The sequence below is a fragment of the Acipenser ruthenus genome, chromosome 44, assembly GCF_902713425.1.
Source record: "Acipenser ruthenus chromosome 44, fAciRut3.2 maternal haplotype, whole genome shotgun sequence".
NCBI classification, from domain to species: domain Eukaryota; kingdom Metazoa; phylum Chordata; class Actinopteri; order Acipenseriformes; family Acipenseridae; genus Acipenser; species Acipenser ruthenus.
The window spans coordinates 5,641,612-5,658,938 of record NC_081232.1 but is presented as its reverse complement, the minus strand read 5'-3'; the positions used below and the strand labels follow the sequence as shown (position 1 = coordinate 5,658,938).

General features: G+C 43.8%; 67 non-coding genes and 10 pseudogenes across 67 annotated transcripts; all 77 read left to right on the top strand.

Moving 5' to 3' along the window:
* The first annotated feature begins 30 nt into the window (after nucleotides 1-30).
* Nucleotides 31-149, top strand: LOC131719707 (5S ribosomal RNA). Its single transcript, XR_009318606.1, has one exon. It is a non-coding gene; the product is annotated as a 5S ribosomal RNA (ribosomal RNA).
* Nucleotides 150-263: 114 nt separating this feature from the next.
* LOC131719706 (5S ribosomal RNA) lies at nucleotides 264-382 on the top strand. Its single transcript, XR_009318605.1, has one exon. It is a non-coding gene; the product is annotated as a 5S ribosomal RNA (ribosomal RNA).
* Nucleotides 383-496: 114 nt separating this feature from the next.
* On the top strand, nucleotides 497-615 carry LOC131719705 (5S ribosomal RNA). Its single transcript, XR_009318604.1, has one exon. It is a non-coding gene; the product is annotated as a 5S ribosomal RNA (ribosomal RNA).
* Nucleotides 616-715: 100 nt separating this feature from the next.
* On the top strand, nucleotides 716-834 carry LOC131719703 (5S ribosomal RNA). Its single transcript, XR_009318602.1, has one exon. It is a non-coding gene; the product is annotated as a 5S ribosomal RNA (ribosomal RNA).
* A 100-nt stretch (nucleotides 835-934) lies between these two features.
* Nucleotides 935-1,043, top strand: LOC131715817 (5S ribosomal RNA; annotated as a pseudogene).
* Nucleotides 1,044-1,157: 114 nt separating this feature from the next.
* LOC131719702 (5S ribosomal RNA) lies at nucleotides 1,158-1,276 on the top strand. Its single transcript, XR_009318601.1, has one exon. It is a non-coding gene; the product is annotated as a 5S ribosomal RNA (ribosomal RNA).
* Nucleotides 1,277-1,376: 100 nt separating this feature from the next.
* On the top strand, nucleotides 1,377-1,505 carry LOC131713352 (5S ribosomal RNA; annotated as a pseudogene).
* A 114-nt stretch (nucleotides 1,506-1,619) lies between these two features.
* Nucleotides 1,620-1,738, top strand: LOC131719701 (5S ribosomal RNA). The gene has a single exon (XR_009318600.1). It is a non-coding gene; the product is annotated as a 5S ribosomal RNA (ribosomal RNA).
* A 114-nt stretch (nucleotides 1,739-1,852) lies between these two features.
* On the top strand, nucleotides 1,853-1,971 carry LOC131719700 (5S ribosomal RNA). Its single transcript, XR_009318599.1, has one exon. It is a non-coding gene; the product is annotated as a 5S ribosomal RNA (ribosomal RNA).
* A 114-nt stretch (nucleotides 1,972-2,085) lies between these two features.
* Nucleotides 2,086-2,204, top strand: LOC131719699 (5S ribosomal RNA). The gene has a single exon (XR_009318598.1). It is a non-coding gene; the product is annotated as a 5S ribosomal RNA (ribosomal RNA).
* A 100-nt stretch (nucleotides 2,205-2,304) lies between these two features.
* On the top strand, nucleotides 2,305-2,423 carry LOC131719698 (5S ribosomal RNA). The gene has a single exon (XR_009318597.1). It is a non-coding gene; the product is annotated as a 5S ribosomal RNA (ribosomal RNA).
* A 100-nt stretch (nucleotides 2,424-2,523) lies between these two features.
* On the top strand, nucleotides 2,524-2,632 carry LOC131715816 (5S ribosomal RNA; annotated as a pseudogene).
* Nucleotides 2,633-2,746: 114 nt separating this feature from the next.
* LOC131719697 (5S ribosomal RNA) lies at nucleotides 2,747-2,865 on the top strand. The gene has a single exon (XR_009318596.1). It is a non-coding gene; the product is annotated as a 5S ribosomal RNA (ribosomal RNA).
* Nucleotides 2,866-2,965: 100 nt separating this feature from the next.
* LOC131713351 (5S ribosomal RNA) lies at nucleotides 2,966-3,094 on the top strand (annotated as a pseudogene).
* A 114-nt stretch (nucleotides 3,095-3,208) lies between these two features.
* On the top strand, nucleotides 3,209-3,327 carry LOC131719696 (5S ribosomal RNA). The gene has a single exon (XR_009318595.1). It is a non-coding gene; the product is annotated as a 5S ribosomal RNA (ribosomal RNA).
* Nucleotides 3,328-3,441: 114 nt separating this feature from the next.
* LOC131719695 (5S ribosomal RNA) lies at nucleotides 3,442-3,560 on the top strand. Its single transcript, XR_009318594.1, has one exon. It is a non-coding gene; the product is annotated as a 5S ribosomal RNA (ribosomal RNA).
* Nucleotides 3,561-3,674: 114 nt separating this feature from the next.
* LOC131719694 (5S ribosomal RNA) lies at nucleotides 3,675-3,793 on the top strand. The gene has a single exon (XR_009318593.1). It is a non-coding gene; the product is annotated as a 5S ribosomal RNA (ribosomal RNA).
* A 100-nt stretch (nucleotides 3,794-3,893) lies between these two features.
* Nucleotides 3,894-4,012, top strand: LOC131719692 (5S ribosomal RNA). The gene has a single exon (XR_009318591.1). It is a non-coding gene; the product is annotated as a 5S ribosomal RNA (ribosomal RNA).
* A 100-nt stretch (nucleotides 4,013-4,112) lies between these two features.
* On the top strand, nucleotides 4,113-4,221 carry LOC131715217 (5S ribosomal RNA; annotated as a pseudogene).
* A 114-nt stretch (nucleotides 4,222-4,335) lies between these two features.
* LOC131719691 (5S ribosomal RNA) lies at nucleotides 4,336-4,454 on the top strand. The gene has a single exon (XR_009318590.1). It is a non-coding gene; the product is annotated as a 5S ribosomal RNA (ribosomal RNA).
* Nucleotides 4,455-4,554: 100 nt separating this feature from the next.
* LOC131715815 (5S ribosomal RNA) lies at nucleotides 4,555-4,663 on the top strand (annotated as a pseudogene).
* Nucleotides 4,664-4,777: 114 nt separating this feature from the next.
* On the top strand, nucleotides 4,778-4,896 carry LOC131719690 (5S ribosomal RNA). Its single transcript, XR_009318589.1, has one exon. It is a non-coding gene; the product is annotated as a 5S ribosomal RNA (ribosomal RNA).
* A 114-nt stretch (nucleotides 4,897-5,010) lies between these two features.
* On the top strand, nucleotides 5,011-5,129 carry LOC131711670 (5S ribosomal RNA). Its single transcript, XR_009313558.1, has one exon. It is a non-coding gene; the product is annotated as a 5S ribosomal RNA (ribosomal RNA).
* A 114-nt stretch (nucleotides 5,130-5,243) lies between these two features.
* LOC131712515 (5S ribosomal RNA) lies at nucleotides 5,244-5,362 on the top strand. The gene has a single exon (XR_009314406.1). It is a non-coding gene; the product is annotated as a 5S ribosomal RNA (ribosomal RNA).
* Nucleotides 5,363-5,476: 114 nt separating this feature from the next.
* On the top strand, nucleotides 5,477-5,585 carry LOC131715216 (5S ribosomal RNA; annotated as a pseudogene).
* Nucleotides 5,586-5,685: 100 nt separating this feature from the next.
* LOC131719689 (5S ribosomal RNA) lies at nucleotides 5,686-5,804 on the top strand. Its single transcript, XR_009318588.1, has one exon. It is a non-coding gene; the product is annotated as a 5S ribosomal RNA (ribosomal RNA).
* Nucleotides 5,805-5,918: 114 nt separating this feature from the next.
* Nucleotides 5,919-6,037, top strand: LOC131713706 (5S ribosomal RNA; annotated as a pseudogene).
* Nucleotides 6,038-6,137: 100 nt separating this feature from the next.
* On the top strand, nucleotides 6,138-6,256 carry LOC131710297 (5S ribosomal RNA). The gene has a single exon (XR_009312169.1). It is a non-coding gene; the product is annotated as a 5S ribosomal RNA (ribosomal RNA).
* A 100-nt stretch (nucleotides 6,257-6,356) lies between these two features.
* LOC131711163 (5S ribosomal RNA) lies at nucleotides 6,357-6,475 on the top strand. Its single transcript, XR_009313045.1, has one exon. It is a non-coding gene; the product is annotated as a 5S ribosomal RNA (ribosomal RNA).
* A 100-nt stretch (nucleotides 6,476-6,575) lies between these two features.
* Nucleotides 6,576-6,694, top strand: LOC131714012 (5S ribosomal RNA; annotated as a pseudogene).
* Nucleotides 6,695-6,808: 114 nt separating this feature from the next.
* LOC131719688 (5S ribosomal RNA) lies at nucleotides 6,809-6,927 on the top strand. Its single transcript, XR_009318587.1, has one exon. It is a non-coding gene; the product is annotated as a 5S ribosomal RNA (ribosomal RNA).
* Nucleotides 6,928-7,041: 114 nt separating this feature from the next.
* Nucleotides 7,042-7,160, top strand: LOC131719687 (5S ribosomal RNA). The gene has a single exon (XR_009318586.1). It is a non-coding gene; the product is annotated as a 5S ribosomal RNA (ribosomal RNA).
* A 114-nt stretch (nucleotides 7,161-7,274) lies between these two features.
* Nucleotides 7,275-7,393, top strand: LOC131719686 (5S ribosomal RNA). Its single transcript, XR_009318585.1, has one exon. It is a non-coding gene; the product is annotated as a 5S ribosomal RNA (ribosomal RNA).
* A 114-nt stretch (nucleotides 7,394-7,507) lies between these two features.
* LOC131719685 (5S ribosomal RNA) lies at nucleotides 7,508-7,626 on the top strand. The gene has a single exon (XR_009318584.1). It is a non-coding gene; the product is annotated as a 5S ribosomal RNA (ribosomal RNA).
* A 114-nt stretch (nucleotides 7,627-7,740) lies between these two features.
* LOC131719684 (5S ribosomal RNA) lies at nucleotides 7,741-7,859 on the top strand. The gene has a single exon (XR_009318583.1). It is a non-coding gene; the product is annotated as a 5S ribosomal RNA (ribosomal RNA).
* Nucleotides 7,860-7,959: 100 nt separating this feature from the next.
* On the top strand, nucleotides 7,960-8,078 carry LOC131713650 (5S ribosomal RNA; annotated as a pseudogene).
* A 114-nt stretch (nucleotides 8,079-8,192) lies between these two features.
* On the top strand, nucleotides 8,193-8,311 carry LOC131710857 (5S ribosomal RNA). Its single transcript, XR_009312739.1, has one exon. It is a non-coding gene; the product is annotated as a 5S ribosomal RNA (ribosomal RNA).
* Nucleotides 8,312-8,425: 114 nt separating this feature from the next.
* On the top strand, nucleotides 8,426-8,544 carry LOC131710477 (5S ribosomal RNA). Its single transcript, XR_009312349.1, has one exon. It is a non-coding gene; the product is annotated as a 5S ribosomal RNA (ribosomal RNA).
* Nucleotides 8,545-8,658: 114 nt separating this feature from the next.
* LOC131719683 (5S ribosomal RNA) lies at nucleotides 8,659-8,777 on the top strand. The gene has a single exon (XR_009318582.1). It is a non-coding gene; the product is annotated as a 5S ribosomal RNA (ribosomal RNA).
* A 114-nt stretch (nucleotides 8,778-8,891) lies between these two features.
* LOC131719681 (5S ribosomal RNA) lies at nucleotides 8,892-9,010 on the top strand. The gene has a single exon (XR_009318580.1). It is a non-coding gene; the product is annotated as a 5S ribosomal RNA (ribosomal RNA).
* A 114-nt stretch (nucleotides 9,011-9,124) lies between these two features.
* On the top strand, nucleotides 9,125-9,243 carry LOC131710346 (5S ribosomal RNA). The gene has a single exon (XR_009312218.1). It is a non-coding gene; the product is annotated as a 5S ribosomal RNA (ribosomal RNA).
* Nucleotides 9,244-9,343: 100 nt separating this feature from the next.
* Nucleotides 9,344-9,462, top strand: LOC131719680 (5S ribosomal RNA). Its single transcript, XR_009318579.1, has one exon. It is a non-coding gene; the product is annotated as a 5S ribosomal RNA (ribosomal RNA).
* Nucleotides 9,463-9,562: 100 nt separating this feature from the next.
* On the top strand, nucleotides 9,563-9,681 carry LOC131719679 (5S ribosomal RNA). The gene has a single exon (XR_009318578.1). It is a non-coding gene; the product is annotated as a 5S ribosomal RNA (ribosomal RNA).
* Nucleotides 9,682-9,781: 100 nt separating this feature from the next.
* On the top strand, nucleotides 9,782-9,900 carry LOC131719678 (5S ribosomal RNA). The gene has a single exon (XR_009318577.1). It is a non-coding gene; the product is annotated as a 5S ribosomal RNA (ribosomal RNA).
* A 100-nt stretch (nucleotides 9,901-10,000) lies between these two features.
* On the top strand, nucleotides 10,001-10,119 carry LOC131719677 (5S ribosomal RNA). Its single transcript, XR_009318576.1, has one exon. It is a non-coding gene; the product is annotated as a 5S ribosomal RNA (ribosomal RNA).
* Nucleotides 10,120-10,219: 100 nt separating this feature from the next.
* LOC131709969 (5S ribosomal RNA) lies at nucleotides 10,220-10,338 on the top strand. The gene has a single exon (XR_009311833.1). It is a non-coding gene; the product is annotated as a 5S ribosomal RNA (ribosomal RNA).
* Nucleotides 10,339-10,438: 100 nt separating this feature from the next.
* LOC131709794 (5S ribosomal RNA) lies at nucleotides 10,439-10,557 on the top strand. Its single transcript, XR_009311657.1, has one exon. It is a non-coding gene; the product is annotated as a 5S ribosomal RNA (ribosomal RNA).
* A 100-nt stretch (nucleotides 10,558-10,657) lies between these two features.
* On the top strand, nucleotides 10,658-10,776 carry LOC131719676 (5S ribosomal RNA). Its single transcript, XR_009318575.1, has one exon. It is a non-coding gene; the product is annotated as a 5S ribosomal RNA (ribosomal RNA).
* Nucleotides 10,777-10,890: 114 nt separating this feature from the next.
* LOC131719675 (5S ribosomal RNA) lies at nucleotides 10,891-11,009 on the top strand. The gene has a single exon (XR_009318574.1). It is a non-coding gene; the product is annotated as a 5S ribosomal RNA (ribosomal RNA).
* A 100-nt stretch (nucleotides 11,010-11,109) lies between these two features.
* On the top strand, nucleotides 11,110-11,228 carry LOC131719674 (5S ribosomal RNA). The gene has a single exon (XR_009318573.1). It is a non-coding gene; the product is annotated as a 5S ribosomal RNA (ribosomal RNA).
* A 100-nt stretch (nucleotides 11,229-11,328) lies between these two features.
* Nucleotides 11,329-11,447, top strand: LOC131719673 (5S ribosomal RNA). The gene has a single exon (XR_009318572.1). It is a non-coding gene; the product is annotated as a 5S ribosomal RNA (ribosomal RNA).
* A 100-nt stretch (nucleotides 11,448-11,547) lies between these two features.
* Nucleotides 11,548-11,666, top strand: LOC131719672 (5S ribosomal RNA). The gene has a single exon (XR_009318571.1). It is a non-coding gene; the product is annotated as a 5S ribosomal RNA (ribosomal RNA).
* Nucleotides 11,667-11,780: 114 nt separating this feature from the next.
* On the top strand, nucleotides 11,781-11,899 carry LOC131719670 (5S ribosomal RNA). The gene has a single exon (XR_009318569.1). It is a non-coding gene; the product is annotated as a 5S ribosomal RNA (ribosomal RNA).
* A 114-nt stretch (nucleotides 11,900-12,013) lies between these two features.
* LOC131711866 (5S ribosomal RNA) lies at nucleotides 12,014-12,132 on the top strand. The gene has a single exon (XR_009313755.1). It is a non-coding gene; the product is annotated as a 5S ribosomal RNA (ribosomal RNA).
* A 100-nt stretch (nucleotides 12,133-12,232) lies between these two features.
* On the top strand, nucleotides 12,233-12,351 carry LOC131710190 (5S ribosomal RNA). The gene has a single exon (XR_009312059.1). It is a non-coding gene; the product is annotated as a 5S ribosomal RNA (ribosomal RNA).
* A 99-nt stretch (nucleotides 12,352-12,450) lies between these two features.
* On the top strand, nucleotides 12,451-12,569 carry LOC131719669 (5S ribosomal RNA). The gene has a single exon (XR_009318568.1). It is a non-coding gene; the product is annotated as a 5S ribosomal RNA (ribosomal RNA).
* Nucleotides 12,570-12,683: 114 nt separating this feature from the next.
* LOC131719668 (5S ribosomal RNA) lies at nucleotides 12,684-12,802 on the top strand. The gene has a single exon (XR_009318567.1). It is a non-coding gene; the product is annotated as a 5S ribosomal RNA (ribosomal RNA).
* A 100-nt stretch (nucleotides 12,803-12,902) lies between these two features.
* Nucleotides 12,903-13,021, top strand: LOC131719667 (5S ribosomal RNA). The gene has a single exon (XR_009318566.1). It is a non-coding gene; the product is annotated as a 5S ribosomal RNA (ribosomal RNA).
* A 100-nt stretch (nucleotides 13,022-13,121) lies between these two features.
* On the top strand, nucleotides 13,122-13,240 carry LOC131719666 (5S ribosomal RNA). The gene has a single exon (XR_009318565.1). It is a non-coding gene; the product is annotated as a 5S ribosomal RNA (ribosomal RNA).
* A 100-nt stretch (nucleotides 13,241-13,340) lies between these two features.
* Nucleotides 13,341-13,459, top strand: LOC131719664 (5S ribosomal RNA). The gene has a single exon (XR_009318562.1). It is a non-coding gene; the product is annotated as a 5S ribosomal RNA (ribosomal RNA).
* Nucleotides 13,460-13,559: 100 nt separating this feature from the next.
* LOC131719663 (5S ribosomal RNA) lies at nucleotides 13,560-13,678 on the top strand. The gene has a single exon (XR_009318561.1). It is a non-coding gene; the product is annotated as a 5S ribosomal RNA (ribosomal RNA).
* Nucleotides 13,679-13,778: 100 nt separating this feature from the next.
* On the top strand, nucleotides 13,779-13,897 carry LOC131719662 (5S ribosomal RNA). The gene has a single exon (XR_009318560.1). It is a non-coding gene; the product is annotated as a 5S ribosomal RNA (ribosomal RNA).
* Nucleotides 13,898-13,997: 100 nt separating this feature from the next.
* On the top strand, nucleotides 13,998-14,116 carry LOC131719661 (5S ribosomal RNA). Its single transcript, XR_009318559.1, has one exon. It is a non-coding gene; the product is annotated as a 5S ribosomal RNA (ribosomal RNA).
* A 100-nt stretch (nucleotides 14,117-14,216) lies between these two features.
* On the top strand, nucleotides 14,217-14,335 carry LOC131719659 (5S ribosomal RNA). Its single transcript, XR_009318558.1, has one exon. It is a non-coding gene; the product is annotated as a 5S ribosomal RNA (ribosomal RNA).
* A 101-nt stretch (nucleotides 14,336-14,436) lies between these two features.
* Nucleotides 14,437-14,555, top strand: LOC131719657 (5S ribosomal RNA). Its single transcript, XR_009318556.1, has one exon. It is a non-coding gene; the product is annotated as a 5S ribosomal RNA (ribosomal RNA).
* Nucleotides 14,556-14,655: 100 nt separating this feature from the next.
* LOC131719656 (5S ribosomal RNA) lies at nucleotides 14,656-14,774 on the top strand. The gene has a single exon (XR_009318555.1). It is a non-coding gene; the product is annotated as a 5S ribosomal RNA (ribosomal RNA).
* Nucleotides 14,775-14,888: 114 nt separating this feature from the next.
* LOC131719655 (5S ribosomal RNA) lies at nucleotides 14,889-15,007 on the top strand. Its single transcript, XR_009318554.1, has one exon. It is a non-coding gene; the product is annotated as a 5S ribosomal RNA (ribosomal RNA).
* Nucleotides 15,008-15,107: 100 nt separating this feature from the next.
* Nucleotides 15,108-15,226, top strand: LOC131719654 (5S ribosomal RNA). Its single transcript, XR_009318553.1, has one exon. It is a non-coding gene; the product is annotated as a 5S ribosomal RNA (ribosomal RNA).
* A 100-nt stretch (nucleotides 15,227-15,326) lies between these two features.
* On the top strand, nucleotides 15,327-15,445 carry LOC131717361 (5S ribosomal RNA). Its single transcript, XR_009316247.1, has one exon. It is a non-coding gene; the product is annotated as a 5S ribosomal RNA (ribosomal RNA).
* A 100-nt stretch (nucleotides 15,446-15,545) lies between these two features.
* Nucleotides 15,546-15,664, top strand: LOC131719653 (5S ribosomal RNA). The gene has a single exon (XR_009318552.1). It is a non-coding gene; the product is annotated as a 5S ribosomal RNA (ribosomal RNA).
* Nucleotides 15,665-15,764: 100 nt separating this feature from the next.
* Nucleotides 15,765-15,883, top strand: LOC131719652 (5S ribosomal RNA). The gene has a single exon (XR_009318551.1). It is a non-coding gene; the product is annotated as a 5S ribosomal RNA (ribosomal RNA).
* Nucleotides 15,884-15,983: 100 nt separating this feature from the next.
* On the top strand, nucleotides 15,984-16,102 carry LOC131719651 (5S ribosomal RNA). The gene has a single exon (XR_009318550.1). It is a non-coding gene; the product is annotated as a 5S ribosomal RNA (ribosomal RNA).
* Nucleotides 16,103-16,202: 100 nt separating this feature from the next.
* LOC131712123 (5S ribosomal RNA) lies at nucleotides 16,203-16,321 on the top strand. The gene has a single exon (XR_009314012.1). It is a non-coding gene; the product is annotated as a 5S ribosomal RNA (ribosomal RNA).
* A 100-nt stretch (nucleotides 16,322-16,421) lies between these two features.
* LOC131719650 (5S ribosomal RNA) lies at nucleotides 16,422-16,540 on the top strand. The gene has a single exon (XR_009318549.1). It is a non-coding gene; the product is annotated as a 5S ribosomal RNA (ribosomal RNA).
* Nucleotides 16,541-16,654: 114 nt separating this feature from the next.
* LOC131719649 (5S ribosomal RNA) lies at nucleotides 16,655-16,773 on the top strand. The gene has a single exon (XR_009318548.1). It is a non-coding gene; the product is annotated as a 5S ribosomal RNA (ribosomal RNA).
* A 100-nt stretch (nucleotides 16,774-16,873) lies between these two features.
* LOC131719648 (5S ribosomal RNA) lies at nucleotides 16,874-16,992 on the top strand. Its single transcript, XR_009318547.1, has one exon. It is a non-coding gene; the product is annotated as a 5S ribosomal RNA (ribosomal RNA).
* A 114-nt stretch (nucleotides 16,993-17,106) lies between these two features.
* Nucleotides 17,107-17,225, top strand: LOC131712325 (5S ribosomal RNA). The gene has a single exon (XR_009314220.1). It is a non-coding gene; the product is annotated as a 5S ribosomal RNA (ribosomal RNA).
* The last annotated feature ends 102 nt before the right edge of the window (nucleotides 17,226-17,327 follow it).

Genomic DNA, 17,327 nt, shown 5'->3' with positions numbered 1-17,327 from the left:
CATAAAAGTCATGAAAGCAGAAATGCAATCGCCTGCGGCCACACCACCTTGAATAAGCCTGATCTCGTCTGATCTCAGAAGCTAAGCAATGTTGGGCTTGGTTAGTACTTGGATGGGAGACCACCTGGGAATATCAAGTGCTGCAGGCATTACATTTTTGTAATTACATTTTACAATTGAAATGTGTGGACGAAAAAAGGAAATTTTGGAGGAATCACCCCCAGCTCACTAAACATAAAAGTCATGAAAGCAGAAATGCAATCGCCTGCGGCCACACCACCTTGAATAAGCCTGATCTCGTCTGATCTCAGAAGCTAAGCAATGTTGGGCTTGGTTAGTACTTGGATGGGAGACCACCTGGGAATATCAAGTGCTGCAGGCATTACATTTTTGTAATTACATTTTACAATTGAAATGTGTGGAGGACAAAAGGAAATTTTGGAGGAATCACCCCCAGCTCACTAAACATAAAAGTCATGAAAGCAGAAATGCAATCGCCTGCGGCCACACCACCTTGAATAAGCCTGATCTCGTCTGATCTCAGAAGCTAAGCAATGTTGGGCTTGGTTAGTACTTGGATGGGAGACCACCTGGGAATATCAAGTGCTGCAGGCATTACATTTTACAATTGAAATGTGTGGAGGACAAAAGGAAATTTTGGAGGAATCACCCCCAGCTCACTAAACATAAAAGTCATGAAAGCAGAAATGCAATCGCCTGCGGCCACACCACCTTGAATAAGCCTGATCTCGTCTGATCTCAGAAGCTAAGCAATGTTGGGCTTGGTTAGTACTTGGATGGGAGACCACCTGGGAATATCAAGTGCTGCAGGCATTACATTTTACAATTGAAATGTGTGGAGGACAAAAGGAAATTTTGGAGGAATCACCCCCAACTCACTAAACATAAAAGTCATGAAAGCAGAACAGCAATCGCCTGCGGCCACACCACCTTGAATAAGTCTGATCTCAGAAGCTAAGCAATGTTGGGCTTGGTTAGTACTTGGATGGGAGACCACCTGGGAATATCAAGTGCTGCAGGCATTACATTTTTGTAATTACATTTTACAATTGAAATTTGTGGAGGACAAAAGGAAATTTTGGAGGAATCACCCCCAGCTCACTAAACATAAAAGTCATGAAAGCAGAAATGCAATCGCCTGCGGCCACACCACCTTGAATAAGCCTGATCTCGTCTGATCTCAGAAGCTAAGCAATGTTGGGCTTGGTTAGTACTTGGATGGGAGACCACCTGGGAATATCAAGTGCTGCAGGCATTACATTTTACAATTGAAATGTGTGGAGGACAAAAGGAAATTTTGGAGGAATCACCCCCAGCTCACTAAACATAAAAGTCATGAAAGCAGAAATGCAATCGCCTGCGGCCACACCACCTTGAATAAGCCTGATCTCGCCTGATCTCGTCTGATCTCAGAAGCTAAGCAATGTTGGGCTTGGTTAGTACTTGGATGGGAGACCACCTGGGAATATCAAGTGCTGCAGGCATTACATTTTTGAAATTACATTTTACAATTGAAATGTGTGGAGGACAAAAGGAAATTTTGGAGGAATCACCCCCAGCTCACTAAACATAAAAGTCATGAAAGCAGAAATGCAATCGCCTGCGGCCACACCACCTTGAATAAGCCTGATCTCGTCTGATCTCAGAAGCTAAGCAATGTTGGGCTTGGTTAGTACTTGGATGGGAGACCACCTGGGAATATCAAGTGCTGCAGGCATTACATTTTTGTAATTACATTTTACAATAGAAATGTGTGGAGGACAAAAGGAAATTTTGGAGGAATCACCCCCAGCTCACTAAACATAAAAGTCATGAAAGCAGAAATGCAATCGCCTGCGGCCACACCACCTTGAATAAGCCTGATCTCGTCTGATCTCAGAAGCTAAGCAATGTTGGGCTTGGTTAGTACTTGGATGGGAGACCACCTGGGAATATCAAGTGCTGCAGGCATTACATTTTTGTAATTACATTTTACAATTGAAATGTGTGGAGGACAAAAGGAAATTTTGGAGGAATCACCCCCAGCTCACTAAACATAAAAGTCATGAAAGCAGAACAGCAATCGCCTGCGGCCACACCACCTTGAATAAGCCTGATCTCGTCTGATCTCAGAAGCTAAGCAATGTTGGGCTTGGTTAGTACTTGGATGGGAGACCACCTGGGAATATCAAGTGCTGCAGGCATTACATTTTACAATTGAAATGTGTGGAGGACAAAAGGAAATTTTGGAGGAATCACCCCCAGCTCACTAAACATAAAAGTCATGAAAGCAGAAATGCAATCGCCTGCGGCCACACCACCTTGAATAAGCCTGATCTCGTCTGATCTCAGAAGCTAAGCAATGTTGGGCTTGGTTAGTACTTGGATGGGAGACCACCTGGGAATATCAAGTGCTGCAGGCATTACATTTTACAATTGAAATGTGTGGAGGACAAAAGGAAATTTTGGAGGAATCACCCCCAACTCACTAAACATAAAAGTCATGAAAGCAGAACAGCAATCGCCTGCGGCCACACCACCTTGAATAAGTCTGATCTCAGAAGCTAAGCAATGTTGGGCTTGGTTAGTACTTGGATGGGAGACCACCTGGGAATATCAAGTGCTGCAGGCATTACATTTTTGTAATTACATTTTACAATTGAAATTTGTGGAGGACAAAAGGAAATTTTGGAGGAATCACCCCCAGCTCACTAAACATAAAAGTCATGAAAGCAGAAATGCAATCGCCTGCGGCCACACCACCTTGAATAAGCCTGATCTCGTCTGATCTCAGAAGCTAAGCAATGTTGGGCTTGGTTAGTACTTGGATGGGAGACCACCTGGGAATATCAAGTGCTGCAGGCATTACATTTTACAATTGAAATGTGTGGAGGACAAAAGGAAATTTTGGAGGAATCACCCCCAGCTCACTAAACATAAAAGTCATGAAAGCAGAAATGCAATCGCCTGCGGCCACACCACCTTGAATAAGCCTGATCTCGCCTGATCTCGTCTGATCTCAGAAGCTAAGCAATGTTGGGCTTGGTTAGTACTTGGATGGGAGACCACCTGGGAATATCAAGTGCTGCAGGCATTACATTTTTGAAATTACATTTTACAATTGAAATGTGTGGAGGACAATAGGAAATTTTGGAGGAATCACCCCCAGCTCACTAAACATAAAAGTCATGAAAGCAGAAATGCAATCGCCTGCGGCCACACCACCTTGAATAAGCCTGATCTCGTCTGATCTCAGAAGCTAAGCAATGTTGGGCTTGGTTAGTACTTGGATGGGAGACCACCTGGGAATATCAAGTGCTGCAGGCATTACATTTTTGTAATTACATTTTACAATAGAAATGTGTGGAGGACAAAAGGAAATTTTGGAGGAATCACCCCCAGCTCACTAAACATAAAAGTCATGAAAGCAGAAATGCAATCGCCTGCGGCCACACCACCTTGAATAAGCCTGATCTCGTCTGATCTCAGAAGCTAAGCAATGTTGGGCTTGGTTAGTACTTGGATGGGAGACCACCTGGGAATATCAAGTGCTGCAGGCATTACATTTTTGTAATTACATTTTACAATTGAAATGTGTGGAGGACAAAAGGAAATTTTGGAGGAATCACCCCCAGCTCACTAAACATAAAAGTCATGAAAGCAGAACAGCAATCGCCTGCGGCCACACCACCTTGAATAAGCCTGATCTCGTCTGATCTCAGAAGCTAAGCAATGTTGGGCTTGGTTAGTACTTGGATGGGAGACCACCTGGGAATATCAAGTGCTGCAGGCATTACATTTTACAATTGAAATGTGTGGAGGACAAAAGGAAATTTTGGAGGAATCACCCCCAGCTCACTAAACATAAAAGTCATGAAAGCAGAAATGCAATCGCCTGCGGCCACACCACCTTGAATAAGCCTGATCTCGTCTGATCTCAGAAGCTAAGCAATGTTGGGCTTGGTTAGTACTTGGATGGGAGACCACCTGGGAATATCAAGTGCTGCAGGCATTACATTTTACAATTGAAATGTGTGGAGGACAAAAGGAAATTTTGGAGGAATCACCCCCAACTCACTAAACATAAAAGTCATGAAAGCAGAACAGCAATCGCCTGCGGCCACACCACCTTGAATAAGCCTGATCTCAGAAGCTAAGCAATGTTGGGCTTGGTTAGTACTTGGATGGGAGACCACCTGGGAATATCAAGTGCTGCAGGCATTACCTTTTTGTAATTACATTTTACAATTGAAATTTGTGGAGGACAAAAGGAAATTTTGGAGGAATCACCCCCAGCTCACTAAACATAAAAGTCATGAAAGCAGAAATGCAATCGCCTGCGGCCACACCACCTTGAATAAGCCTGATCTCGTCTGATCTCAGAAGCTAAGCAATGTTGGGCTTGGTTAGTACTTGGATGGGAGACCACCTGGGAATATCAAGTGCTGCAGGCATTACATTTTACAATTGAAATGTGTGGAGGACAAAAGGAAATTTTGGAGGAATCACCCCCAACTCACTAAACATAAAAGTCATGAAAGCAGAACAGCAATCGCCTGCGGCCACACCACCTTGAATAAGTCTGATCTCAGAAGCTAAGCAATGTTGGGCTTGGTTAGTACTTGGATGGGAGACCACCTGGGAATATCAAGTGCTGCAGGCATTACATTTTTGTAATTACATTTTACAATTGAAATTTGTGGAGGACAAAAGGAAATATTGGAGGAATCACCCCCAGCTCACTAAACATAAAAGTCATGAAAGCAGAAATGCAATCGCCTGCGGCCACACCACCTTGAATAAGCCTGATCTCGTCTGATCTCAGAAGCTAAGCAATGTTGGGCTTGGTTAGTACTTGGATGGGAGACCACCTGGGAATATCAAGTGCTGCAGGCATTACATTTTTGTAATTACATTTTACAATTGAAATGTGTGGAGGACAAAAGGAAATTTTGGAGGAATCACCCCCAGCTCACTAAACATAAAAGTCATGAAAGCAGAAATGCAATCGCCTGCGGCCACACCACCTTGAATAAGCCTGATCTCGTCTGATCTCAGAAGCTAAGCAATGTTGGGCTTGGTTAGTACTTGGATGGGAGACCACCTGGGAATATCAAGTGCTACAGGCATTACGTTTTTGTAATTACATTTTACAATTGAAATGTGTGGAGGACAAAAGGAAATTTTGGAGGAATCACCCCCAGCTCACTAAACATAAAAGTCATGAAAGCAGAAATGCAATTGCCTGCGGCCACACCAACTTGAATAAGCCTGATCTCGTCTGATCTCAGAAGCTAAGCAATGTTGGGCTTGGTTAGTACTTGGATGGGAGACCACCTGGGAATATCGAGTGCTGCAGGCATTACATTTTTGTAATTACATTTTACAATTGAAATGTGTGGAGGACAAAAGGAAATTTTGGAGGAATCACCCCCAGCTCACTAAACATAAAAGTCATGAAAGCAGAAATGCAATCGCCTGCGGCCACACCACCTTGAATAAGCCTGATCTCAGAAGCTAAGCAATGTTGGGCTTGGTTAGTACTTGGATGGGAGACCACCTGGGAATATCAAGTGCTGCAGGCATTACATTTTACAATTGAAATGTGTTGAGGACAAAAGGAAATTTTGGAGGAATCACCCCCAGCTCACTAAACATAAAAGTCATGAAAGCAGAAATGCAAACGCCTGCGGCCACACCACCTTGAATAAGCCTGATCTCGTCTGATCTCAGAAGCTAAGCAATGTTGGGCTTGGTTAGTACTTGGATGGGAGACCACCTGGGAATATCAAGTGCTGCAGGCATTACATTTTTGTAATTACATTTTACAATTGAAATGTGTGGAGGACAAAAGGAAATTTTGGAGGAATCACCCCCAGCTCACTAAACATAAAAGTCATGAAAGCAGAAATGCAATCGCCTGCGGCCACACCACCTTGAATAAGCCTGATCTCGTCTGATCTCAGAAGCTAAGCAATGTTGTGCTTGGTTAGTACTTGGATGGGAGACCACCTGGGAATATCAAGTGCTACAGGCATTACATTTTACAATTGAAATGTGTGGAGGACAAAAGGAAATTTTGGAGGAATCACCCCCAGCTCACTAAACATAAAAGTCATGAAAGCAGAAATGCAATCGCCTGCGGCCACACCACCTTGAATAAGCCTGATCTCGTCTGATCTCAGAAGCTAAGCAATGTTGGGCTAGGTTTGTACTTGGATGGGAGACCACCTGGGAATATCAAGTGCTGCAGGCATTACATTTTACAATTGAAATGTGTGGAGGACAAAAGGAAATTTTGGAGGAATCACCCCCAGCTCACTAAACATAAAAGTCATGAAAGCAGAAATGAAATCGCCTGCGGCCACACCACCTTGAATAAGCCTGATCTCGTCTGATCTCAGAAGCTAAGCAATGTTGGGCTTGGTTAGTATTTGGATGGGAGACCACCTGGGAATATCAAGTGCTGCAGGCATTATATTTTACAATTGAAATGTGTGGAGGACAAAAGGAAATTTTGGAGGAATCACCCCCAGCTCACTAAACATAAAAGTCATGAAAGCAGAAATGCAATCGCCTGCGGCCACACCACCTTGAATAATCCTGATCACGTCTGATCTCAGAAGCTAAGCAATGTTGGGCTTGGTTAGGACTTGGATGGGAGACCACCGGGGAATATCAAGTGCTGCAGGCATTACATTTTTGTAATTACATTTTACAATTGAAATGTGTGGAGGACAAAAGGAAATTTTGGAGGAATCACCCCCAGCTCACTAAACATAAAAGTCATGAAAGCAGAACAGCAATCGCCTGCGGCCACACCACCTTGAATAAGCCTGATCTCGTCTGATCTCAGAAGCTAAGCAATGTTGGGCTTGGTTAGTACTTGGATGGGAGACCACCTGGGAATATCAAGTGCTGCAGGCATTACATTTTTGTAATTACATTTTACAATTGAAATGTGTGGAGGACAAAAGGAAATTTTGGAGGAATCACCCCCAGCTCACTAAACATAAAAGTCATGAAAGCAGAAATGCAATCGCCTGCGGCCACACCACCTTGAATAAGCCTGATCTCGTCTGATCTCAGAAGCTAAGCAATGTTGGGCTTGGTTAGTACTTGGATGGGAGACCACCTGGGAATATCAAGTGCTGCAGGCATTACATTTTTGTAATTACATTTTACAATTGAAATGTGTGGAGGACAAAAGGAAATTTTGGAGGAATCACCCCCAGCTCACTAAACATAAAAGTCATGAAAGCAGAAATGCAATCGCCTGCGGCCACACCACCTTGAATAAGCCTGATCTCGTCTGATCTCAGAAGCTAAGCAATGTTGGGCTTGGTTAGTACTTGGATGGGAGACCACCTGGGAATATCAAGTGCTGCAGGCATTACATTTTTGTAATTACATTTTACAATTGAAATGTGTGGAGGACAAAAGGAAATTTTGGAGGAATCACCCCCAGCTCACTAAACATAAAAGTCATGAAAGCAGAAATGCAATCGCCTGCGGCCACACCACCTTGAATAAGCCTGATCTCGTCTGATCTCAGAAGCTAAGCAATGTTGGGCTTGGTTAGTACTTGGATGGGAGACCACCTGGGAATATCAAGTGCTGCAGGCATTACATTTTTGTAATTACATTTTACAATTGAAATGTGTGGAGGACAAAAGGAAATTTTGGAGGAATCACCCCCAGCTCACTAAACATAAAAGTCATGAAAGCAGAAATGCAATCGCCTGCGGCCACACCACCTTGAATAAGCCTGATCTCGTCTGATCTCAGAAGCTAAGCAATGTTGGGCTTGGTTAGTACTTGGATGGGAGACCACCTGGGAATATCAAGTGCTGCAGGCATTACATTTTACAATTGAAATGTGTGGAGGACAAAAGGAAATTTTGGAGGAATCACCCCCAGCTCACTAAACATAAAAGTCATGAAAGCAGAAATGCAATCGCCTGCGGCCACACCACCTTGAATAATCCTGATCACGTCTGATCTCAGAAGATAAGCAATGTTGGGCTTGGTTAGGACTTGGATGGGAGACCACCTGGGAATATCAAGTGCTGCAGGCATTACATTTTTGTAATTACATTTTACAATTGAAATGTGTGGAGGACAAAAGGAAATTTTGGAGGAATCACCCCCAGCTCACTAAACATAAAAGTCATGAAAGCAGAACAGCAATCACCTGCGGCCACACCACCTTGAATAAGCCTGATCTCGTCTGATCTCAGAAGCTAAGCAATGTTGGGCTTGGTTAGTACTTGGATGGGAGACCACCTGGGAATATCAAGTGCTGCAGGCATTACATTTTTGTAATTACATTTTACAATTGAAATGTGTGGAGGACAAAAGGAAATTTTGGAGGAATCACCCCCAGCTCACTAAACATAAAAGTCATGAAAGCAGAAATGCAATCGCCTGCGGCCACACCACCTTGAATAAGCCTGATCTCGTCTGATCTCAGAAGCTAAGCAATGTTGGGCTTGGTTAGTACTTGGATGGGATACCACCTGGGAATATCAAGTGCTGCAGGCATTACATTTTTGTAATTACATTTTACAATTGAAATGTGTGGAGGACAAAAGGAAATTTTGGAGGAATCACCCCCAGCTCACTAAACATAAAAGTCATGAAAGCAGAAATGCAATCGCCTGCGGCCACACCACCTTGAATAAGCCTGATCTCGTCTGATCTCAGAAGCTAAGCAATGTTGGGCTTGGTTAGTACTTGGATGGGAGACCACCTGGGAATATCAAGTGCTGCAGGCATTACATTTTTGTAATTACATTTTACAATTGAAATGTGTGGAGGACAAAAGGAAATTTTGGAGGAATCACCCCCAGCTCACTAAACATAAAAGTCATGAAAGCAGAAATGCTATCGCCTGCGGCCACACCACCTTGAATAAGCCTGATCTCGTCTGATCTCAGAAGCTAAGCAATGTTGGGCTTGGTTAGTACTTGGATGGGAGACCACCTGGGAATATCAAGTGCTGCAGGCATTACATTTTAGTAATTACATTTTACAATTGAAATGTGTGGAGGACAAAAGGAAATTTTGGAGGAATCACCCCCAGCTCACTAAACATAAAAGTCATGAAAGCAGAAATGCAATCGCCTGCGGCCACACCACCTTGAATAAGCCTGATCTCGTCTGATCTCAGAAGCTAAGCAATGTTGGGCTTGGTTAGTACTTGGATGGGAGACCACCTGGGAATATCAAGTGCTGCGGGCATTACATTTTACAATTGAAATGTGTGGAGGACAAAAGGAAATTTTGGAGGAATCACCCCCAGCTCACTAAACATAAAAGTCATGAAAGCAGAAATGCAATCGCCTGCGGCCACACCACCTTGAATAAGCCTGATCTCGTCTGATCTCAGAAGCTAAGCAATGTTGGGCTTGGTTAGTACTTGGATGGGAGACCACCTGGGAATATCAAGTGCTGCAGGCATTACATTTTACAATTGAAATGTGTGGAGGACAAAAGGAAATTTTGGAGGAATCACCCCCAGCTCACTAAACATAAAAGTCATGAAAGCAAAAATGCAATCGCCTGCGGCCACACCACCTTGAATAAGCCTGATCTCGTCTGATCTCAGAAGCTAAGCAATGTTGGGCTTGGTTAGTACTTGGATGGGAGACCACCTGGGAATATCAAGTGCTGCAGGCATTACATTTTACAATTGAAATGTGTGGAGGACAAAAGGAAATTTTGGAGGAATCACCCCCAGCTCACTAAACATAAAAGTCATGAAAGCAGAAATGCAATCGCCTGCGGCCACACCACCTTGAATAAGCCTGATCTCGTCTGATCTCAGAAGCTAAGCAATGTTGGGCTTGGTTAGTACTTGGATGGGAGACCACCTGGGAATATCAAGTGCTGCAGGCATTACATTTTACAATTGAAATGTGTGGAGGACAAAAGGAAATTTTGGAGGAATCACCCCCAGCTCACTAAACATAAAAGTCATGAAAGCAGAAATGCAATCGCCTGCGGCCACACCACCTTGAATAAGCCTGATCTCGTCTGATCTCAGAAGCTAAGCAATGTTGGGCTTGGTTAGTACTTGGATGGGAGACCACCTGGGAATATCAAGTGCTGCAGGCATTACATTTTACAATTGAAATGTGTGGAGGACAAAAGGAAATTTTGGAGGAATCACCCCCAGCTCACTAAACATAAAAGTCATGAAAGCAGAAATGCAATCGCCTGCGGCCACACCACCTTGATTAAGCCTGATCTCGTCTGATCTCAGAAGCTAAGCAATGTTGGGCTTGGTTAGTACTTGGATGGGAGACCACCTGGGAATATCAAGTGCTGCAGGCATTACATTTTACAATTGAAATGTGTGGAGGACAAAAGGAAATTTTGGAGGAATCACCCCCAGCTCACTAAACATAAAAGTCATGAAAGCAGAAATGCAATCGCCTGCGGCCATACCACCTTGAATAAGCCTGATCTCGTCTGATCTCAGAAGCTAAGCAATGTTGGGCTTGGTTAGTACTTGGATGGGAGACCACCTGGGAATATCAAGTGCTGCAGGCATTACATTTTACAATTGAAATGTGTGGAGGACAAAAGGAAATTTTGGAGGAATCACCCCCAGCTCACTAAACATAAAAGTCATGAAAGCAGAAACGCAATCGCCTGCGGCCACACCACCTTGAATAAGCCTGATCTCGTCTGATCTCAGAAGCTAAGCAATGTTGGGCTTGGTTAGTACTTGGATGGGAGACCACCTGGGAATATCAAGTGCTGCAGGCATTACATTTTTGTAATTACATTTTACAATTGAAATGTGTGGAGGACAAAAGGAAATTTTGGAGGAATCACCCCCAGCTCACTAAACATAAAAGTCATGAAAGCAGAAATGCAATTGCCTGCGGCCACACCACCTTGAATAAGCCTGATCTCGTCTGATCTCAGAAGCTAAGCAATGTTGGGCTTGGTTAGTACTTGGATGGGAGACCACCTGGGAATATCAAGTGCTGCAGGCATTACATTTTACAATTGAAATGTGTGGAGGACAAAAGGAAATTTTGGAGGAATCACCCCCAGCTCACTAAACATAAAAGTCATGAAAGCAGAAATGCAATCGCCTGCGGCCACACCACCTTGAATAAGCCTGATCTCGTCTGATCTCAGAAGCTAAGCAATGTTGGGCTTGGTTAGTACTTGGATGGGAGACCACCTGGGAATATCAAGTGCTGCAGGCATTACATTTTACAATTGAAATGTGTGGAGGACAAAAGGAAATTTTGGAGGAATCAACCCCATCTCACTAAACATAAAAGTCATGAAAGCAGAAATGCAATCGCCTGCGGCCACACCACCTTGAATAAGCCTGATCTCGTCTGATCTCAGAAGCTAAGCAATGTTGGGCTTGGTTAGTACTTGGATGGGAGACCACCTGGGAATATCAAGTGCTGCAGGCATTACATTTTACAATTGAAATGTGTGGAGGACAAAAGGAAATTTTGGAGGAATCACCCCCAGCTCACTAAACATAAAAGTCATGAAAGCAGAAATGCAATCGCCTGCGGCCACACCACCTTGAATAAGCCTGATCTCGTCTGATCTCAGAAGCTAAGCAATGTTGGGCTTGGTTAGTACTTGGATGGGAGACCACCTGGGAATATCAAGTGCTGCAGGCATTACATTTTTGTAATTACATTTTACAATAGAAATGTGTGGAGGACAAAAGGAAATTTTGGAGGAATCACCCCCAGCTCACTAAACATAAAAGTCATGAAAGCAGAAATGCAATCGCCTGCGGCCACACCACCTTGAATAAGCCTGATCTCGTCTGATCTCAGAAGCTAAGCAATGTTGGGCTTGGTTAGTACTTGGATGGGAGACCACCTGGGAATATCAAGTGCTGCAGGCATTACATTTTTGTAATTACATTTTACAATTGAAATGTGTGGAGGACAAAAGGAAATTTTGGAGGAATCACCCCCAGCTCACTAAACATAAAACTCATGAAAGCAGAAATGCAATCGCCTGCGGCCACACCACCTTGAATAAGCCTGATCTTGTCTGATCTCAGAAGCTAAGCAATGTTGGGCTTGGTTAGTACTTGGATGGGAGACCACCTGGGAATATCAAGTGCTGCAGGCATTACATTTTACAATTGAAATGTGTGGAGGACAAAAGGAAATTTTGGAGGAATCACCCCCAGCTCACTAAACATAAAAGTCATGAAAGCAGAAACGCAATCACCTGCGGCCACACCACCTTGAATAAGCCTGATCTCATCTGATCTCAGAAGCTAAGCAATGTTGGGCTTGGTTAGTACTTGGATGGGAGACCACCTGGGAATATCAAGTGCTGCAGGCATTACATTTTACAATTGAAATGTGTGGAGGACAAAGGAAATTTTGGAGGAATCACCCCCAGCTCACTAAACATAAAAGTCATGAAAGCAGAAATGCAATCGCCTGCGGCCACACCACCTTGAATAAGCCTGATCTCGTCTGATCTCAGAAGCTAAGCAATGTTGGGCTTGGTTAGTACTTGGATGGGAGACCACCTGGGAATATCAAGTGCTGCAGGCATTACATTTTTGTAATTACATTTTACAATTGAAATGTGTGGAGGACAAAAGGAAATTTTGGAGGAATCACCCCCAGCTCACTAAACATAAAAGTCATGAAAGCAGAAATGCAATCGCCTGCGGCCACACCACCTTGAATAAGCCTGATCTCGTCTGATCTCAGAAGCTAAGCAATGTTGGGCTTGGTTAGTACTTGGATGGGAGACCACCTGGGAATATCAAGTGCTGCAGGCATTACATTTTACAATTGAAATGTGTGGAGGACAAAAGGAAATTTTGGAGGAATCACCCCCAGCTCACTAAACATAAAAGTCATGAAAGCAGAAATGCAATCGCCTGCGGCCACACCACCTTGAATAAGCCTGATCTCGTCTGATCTCAGAAGCTAAGCAATGTTGGGCTTGGTTAGTACTTGGATGGGAGACCACCTGGGAATATCAAGTGCTGCAGGCATTACATTTTACAATTGAAATGTGTGGAGGACAAAAGGAAATTTTGGAGGAATCACCCCCAGCTCACTAAACATAAAAGTCATGAAAGCAGAAATGCAATCGCCTGCGGCCACACCACCTTGAATAAGCCTGATCTCGTCTGATCTCAGAAGCTAAGCAATGTTGGGCTTGGTTAGTACTTGGATGGGAGACCACCTGGGAATATCAAGTGCTGCAGGCATTACATTTTACAATTGAAATGTGTGGAGGACAAAAGGAAATTTTGGAGGAATCACCCCCAGCTCACTAAACATAAAAGTCATGAAAGCAGAAATGCAATCGCCTGCGGCCACACCACCTTGAATAAGCCTGATCTCGTCTGATCTCAGAAGCTAAGCAATGTTGGGCTTGGTTAGTACTTGGATGGGAGACCACCTGGGAATATCAAGTGCTGCAGGCATTACATTTTACAATTGAAATGTGTGGAGGACAAAAGGAAATTTTGGAGGAATCACCCCCAGCTCACTAAACATAAAAGTCATGAAAGCAGAAATGCAATCGCCTGCGGCCACACCACCTTGAATAAGCCTGATCTCGTCTGATCTCAGAAGCTAAGCAATGTTGGGCTTGGTTAGTACTTGGATGGGAGACCACCTGGGAATATCAAGTGCTGCAGGCATTACATTTTACAATTGAAATGTGTGGAGGACAAAAGGAAATTTTGGAGGAATCACCCCCAGCTCACTAAACATAAAAGTCATGAAAGCAGAAATGCAATCGCCTGCGGCCACACCACCTTGAATAAGCCTGATCTCGTCTGATCTCAGAAGCTAAGCAATGTTGGGCTTGGTTAGTACTTGGATGGGAGACCACCTGGGAATATCAAGTGCTGCAGGCATTACATTTTACAATTGAAATGTGTGGAGGACAAAAGGAAATTTTGGAGGAATCACCCCCAGCTCACTAAACATAAAAGTCATGAAAGCAGAAATGCAATCGCCTGCGGCCACACCACCTTGAATAAGCCTGATCTCGTCTGATCTCAGAAGCTAAGCAATGTTGGGCTTGGTTAGTACTTGGATGGGAGACCACCTGGGAATATCAAGTGCTGCAGGCATTACATTTTACAATTGAAATGTGTGGAGGACAAAAGGAAATTTTGGAGGAATCACCCCCAGCTCACTAAACATAAAAGTCATGAAAGCAGAAATGCAATCGCCTGCGGCCACACCACCTTGAATAAGCCTGATCTCGTCTGATCTCAGAAGCTAAGCAATGTTGGGCTTGGTTAGTACTTGGATGGGAGACCACCTGGGAATATCAAGTGCTGCAGGCATTACATTTTACAATTGAAATGTGTGGAGAGACAAAAGGAAATTTTGGAGGAATCACCCCCAGCTCACTAAACATAAAAGTCATGAAAGCAGAAATGCAATCGCCTGCGGCCACACCACCTTGAATAAGCCTGATCTCGTCTGATCTCAGAAGCTAAGCAATGTTGGGCTTGGTTAGTACTTGGATGGGAGACCACCTGGGAATATCAAGTGCTGCAGGCATTACATTTTACAATTGAAATGTGTGGAGGACAAAAGGAAATTTTGGAGGAATCACCCCCAGCTCACTAAACATAAAAGTCATGAAAGCAGTAATGCAATCGCCTGCGGCCACACCACCTTGAATAAGCCTGATCTCGTCTGATCTCAGAAGCTAAGCAATGTTGGGCTTGGTTAGTACTTGGATGGGAGACCACCTGGGAATATCAAGTGCTGCAGGCATTACATTTTTGTAATTACATTTTACAATTGAAATGTGTGGAGGACAAAAGGAAATTTTGGAGGAATCACCCCCAGCTCACTAAACATAAAAGTCATGAAAGCAGAAATGCAATCGCCTGCGGCCACACCACCTTGAATAAGCCTGATCTCGTCTGATCTCAGAAGCTAAGCAATGTTGGGCTTGGTTAGTACTTGGATGGGAGACCACCTGGGAATATCAAGTGCTGCAGGCATTACATTTTACAATTGAAATGTGTGGAGGACAAAAGGAAATTTTGGAGGAATCACCCCCAGCTCACTAAACATAAAAGTCATGAAAGCAGAAATGCAATCGCCTGCGGCCACACCACCTTGAATAAGCCTGATCTCGTCTGATCTCAGAAGCTAAGCAATGTTGGGCTTGGTTAGTACTTGGATGGGAGACCACCTGGGAATATCAAGTGCTGCAGGCATTACATTTTACAATTGAAATGTGTGGAGGACAAAAGGAAATTTTGGAGGAATCACCCCCAGCTCACTAAACATAAAAGTCATGAAAGCAGAACAGCAATCGCCTGCGGCCACACCACATTGAATAAGCCTGATCTCGTCTGATCTCAGAAGCTAAGCAATGTTGGGCTTGGTTAGTACTTGGATGGGAGACCACCTGGGAATATCAAGTGCTGCAGGCATTACATTTTACAATTGAAATGTGTGGAGGACAAAAGGAAATTTTGGAGGAATCACCCCCAGCTCACTAAACATAAAAGTCATGAAAGCAGAAATGCAATCGCCTGCGGCCACACCACCTTGAATAAGCCTGATCTCGTCTGATCTCAGAAGCTAAGCAATGTTGGGCTTGGTTAGTACTTGGATGGGAGACCACCTGGGAATATCAAGTGCTGCAGGCATTACATTTTACAATTGAAATGTGTGGAGGACAAAAGGAAATTTTGGAGGAATCACCCCCAGCTCACTAAACATAAAAGTCATGAAAGCAGAAATGCAATCGCCTGCGGCCACACCACCTTGAATAAGCCTGATCTCGTCTGATCTCAGAAGCTAAGCAATGTTGGGCTTGGTTAGTACTTGGATGGGAGACCACCTGGGAATATCAAGTGCTGCAGGCATTACATTTTACAATTGAAATGTGTGGAGGACAAAAGGAAATTTTGGAGGAATCACCCCCAGCTCACTAAACATAAAAGTCATGAAAGCAGAAATGCAATCGCCTGCGGCCACACCACCTTGAATAAGCCTGATCTCGTCTGATCTCAGAAGCTAAGCAATGTTGGGCTTGGTTAGTACTTGGATGGGAGACCACCTGGGAATATCAAGTGCTGCAGGCATTACATTTTACAATTGAAATGTGTGGAGGACAAAAGGAAATTTTGGAGGAATCACCCCCAGCTCACTAAACATAAAAGTCATGAAAGCAGAAACGCAATGGTCTGCGGCCTCACCACCTTGAATAAGCCTGATCTCGTCTGATCTCAGAAGCTAAGCAATGTTGGGCTTGGTTAGTACTTGGATGGGAGACCACCTGGGAATATCAAGTGCTGCAGGCATTACATTTTAGAATTGAAATGTGTGGAGGAAAAAAGGAAATTTTGGAGGAATCACCCCCAGCTCACTAAACATAAAAGTCATGAAAGCAGAAATGCAATCGCCTGCGGCCACACCACCTTGAATAAGCCTGATCTCGTCTGATCTCAGAAGCTAAGCAATGTTGGGCTTGGTTAGTACTTGGATGGGAGACCACCTGGGAATATCAAGTGCTGCAGGCATTACGTTTTTGTAATTACATTTTACAATTGAAATGTGTGGAGGACAAAAGGAAATTTTGGAGGAATCACCCCCAGCTCACTAAACATAAAAGTCATGAAAGCAGAAATGCCATCGCCTGCGGCCACACCACCTTGAATAAGCCTGATCTCGTCTGATCTCAGAAGCTAAGCAATGTTGGGCTTGGTTAGTACTTGGATGGGAGACCACCTGGGAATATCAAGTGCTGCAGGCATTACATTTTACAATTGAAATGTGTGGAGGACAAAAGGAAATTTTGGAGGAATCACCCCCAGCTCACTAAACATAAAAGTCATGAAAGCAGAAATGCAATCGCCTGCGGCCACACCACCTTGAATAAGCCTGATCTCGTCTGATCTCAGAAGCTAAGCAATGTTGGGCTTGGTTAGTACTTGGATGGGAGACCACCTGGGAATATCAAGTGCTGCAGGCATTACATTTTTGTAATTACATTTTACAATTGAAATGTGTGGAGGACAAAAGGAAATTTTGGAGGAATCACCCCCAGCTCACTAAACATAAAAGTCATGAAAGCAGAAATGCAATCGCCTGCGGCCACACCACCTTGAATAAGCCTGATCTCGTCTGATCTCAGAAACTAAGCAATATTGGGCTTGGTTAGTACTTGGATGGGAGACCACCTGGGAATATCAAGTGCTGCAGGCATTACATTTTTGTAATTACATTTTACAATTGAAATGTGTGGAGGACAAAAGGAAATTTTGGAGGAATCACCCCCAGCTCACTAAACATAAAAGTCATGAAAGC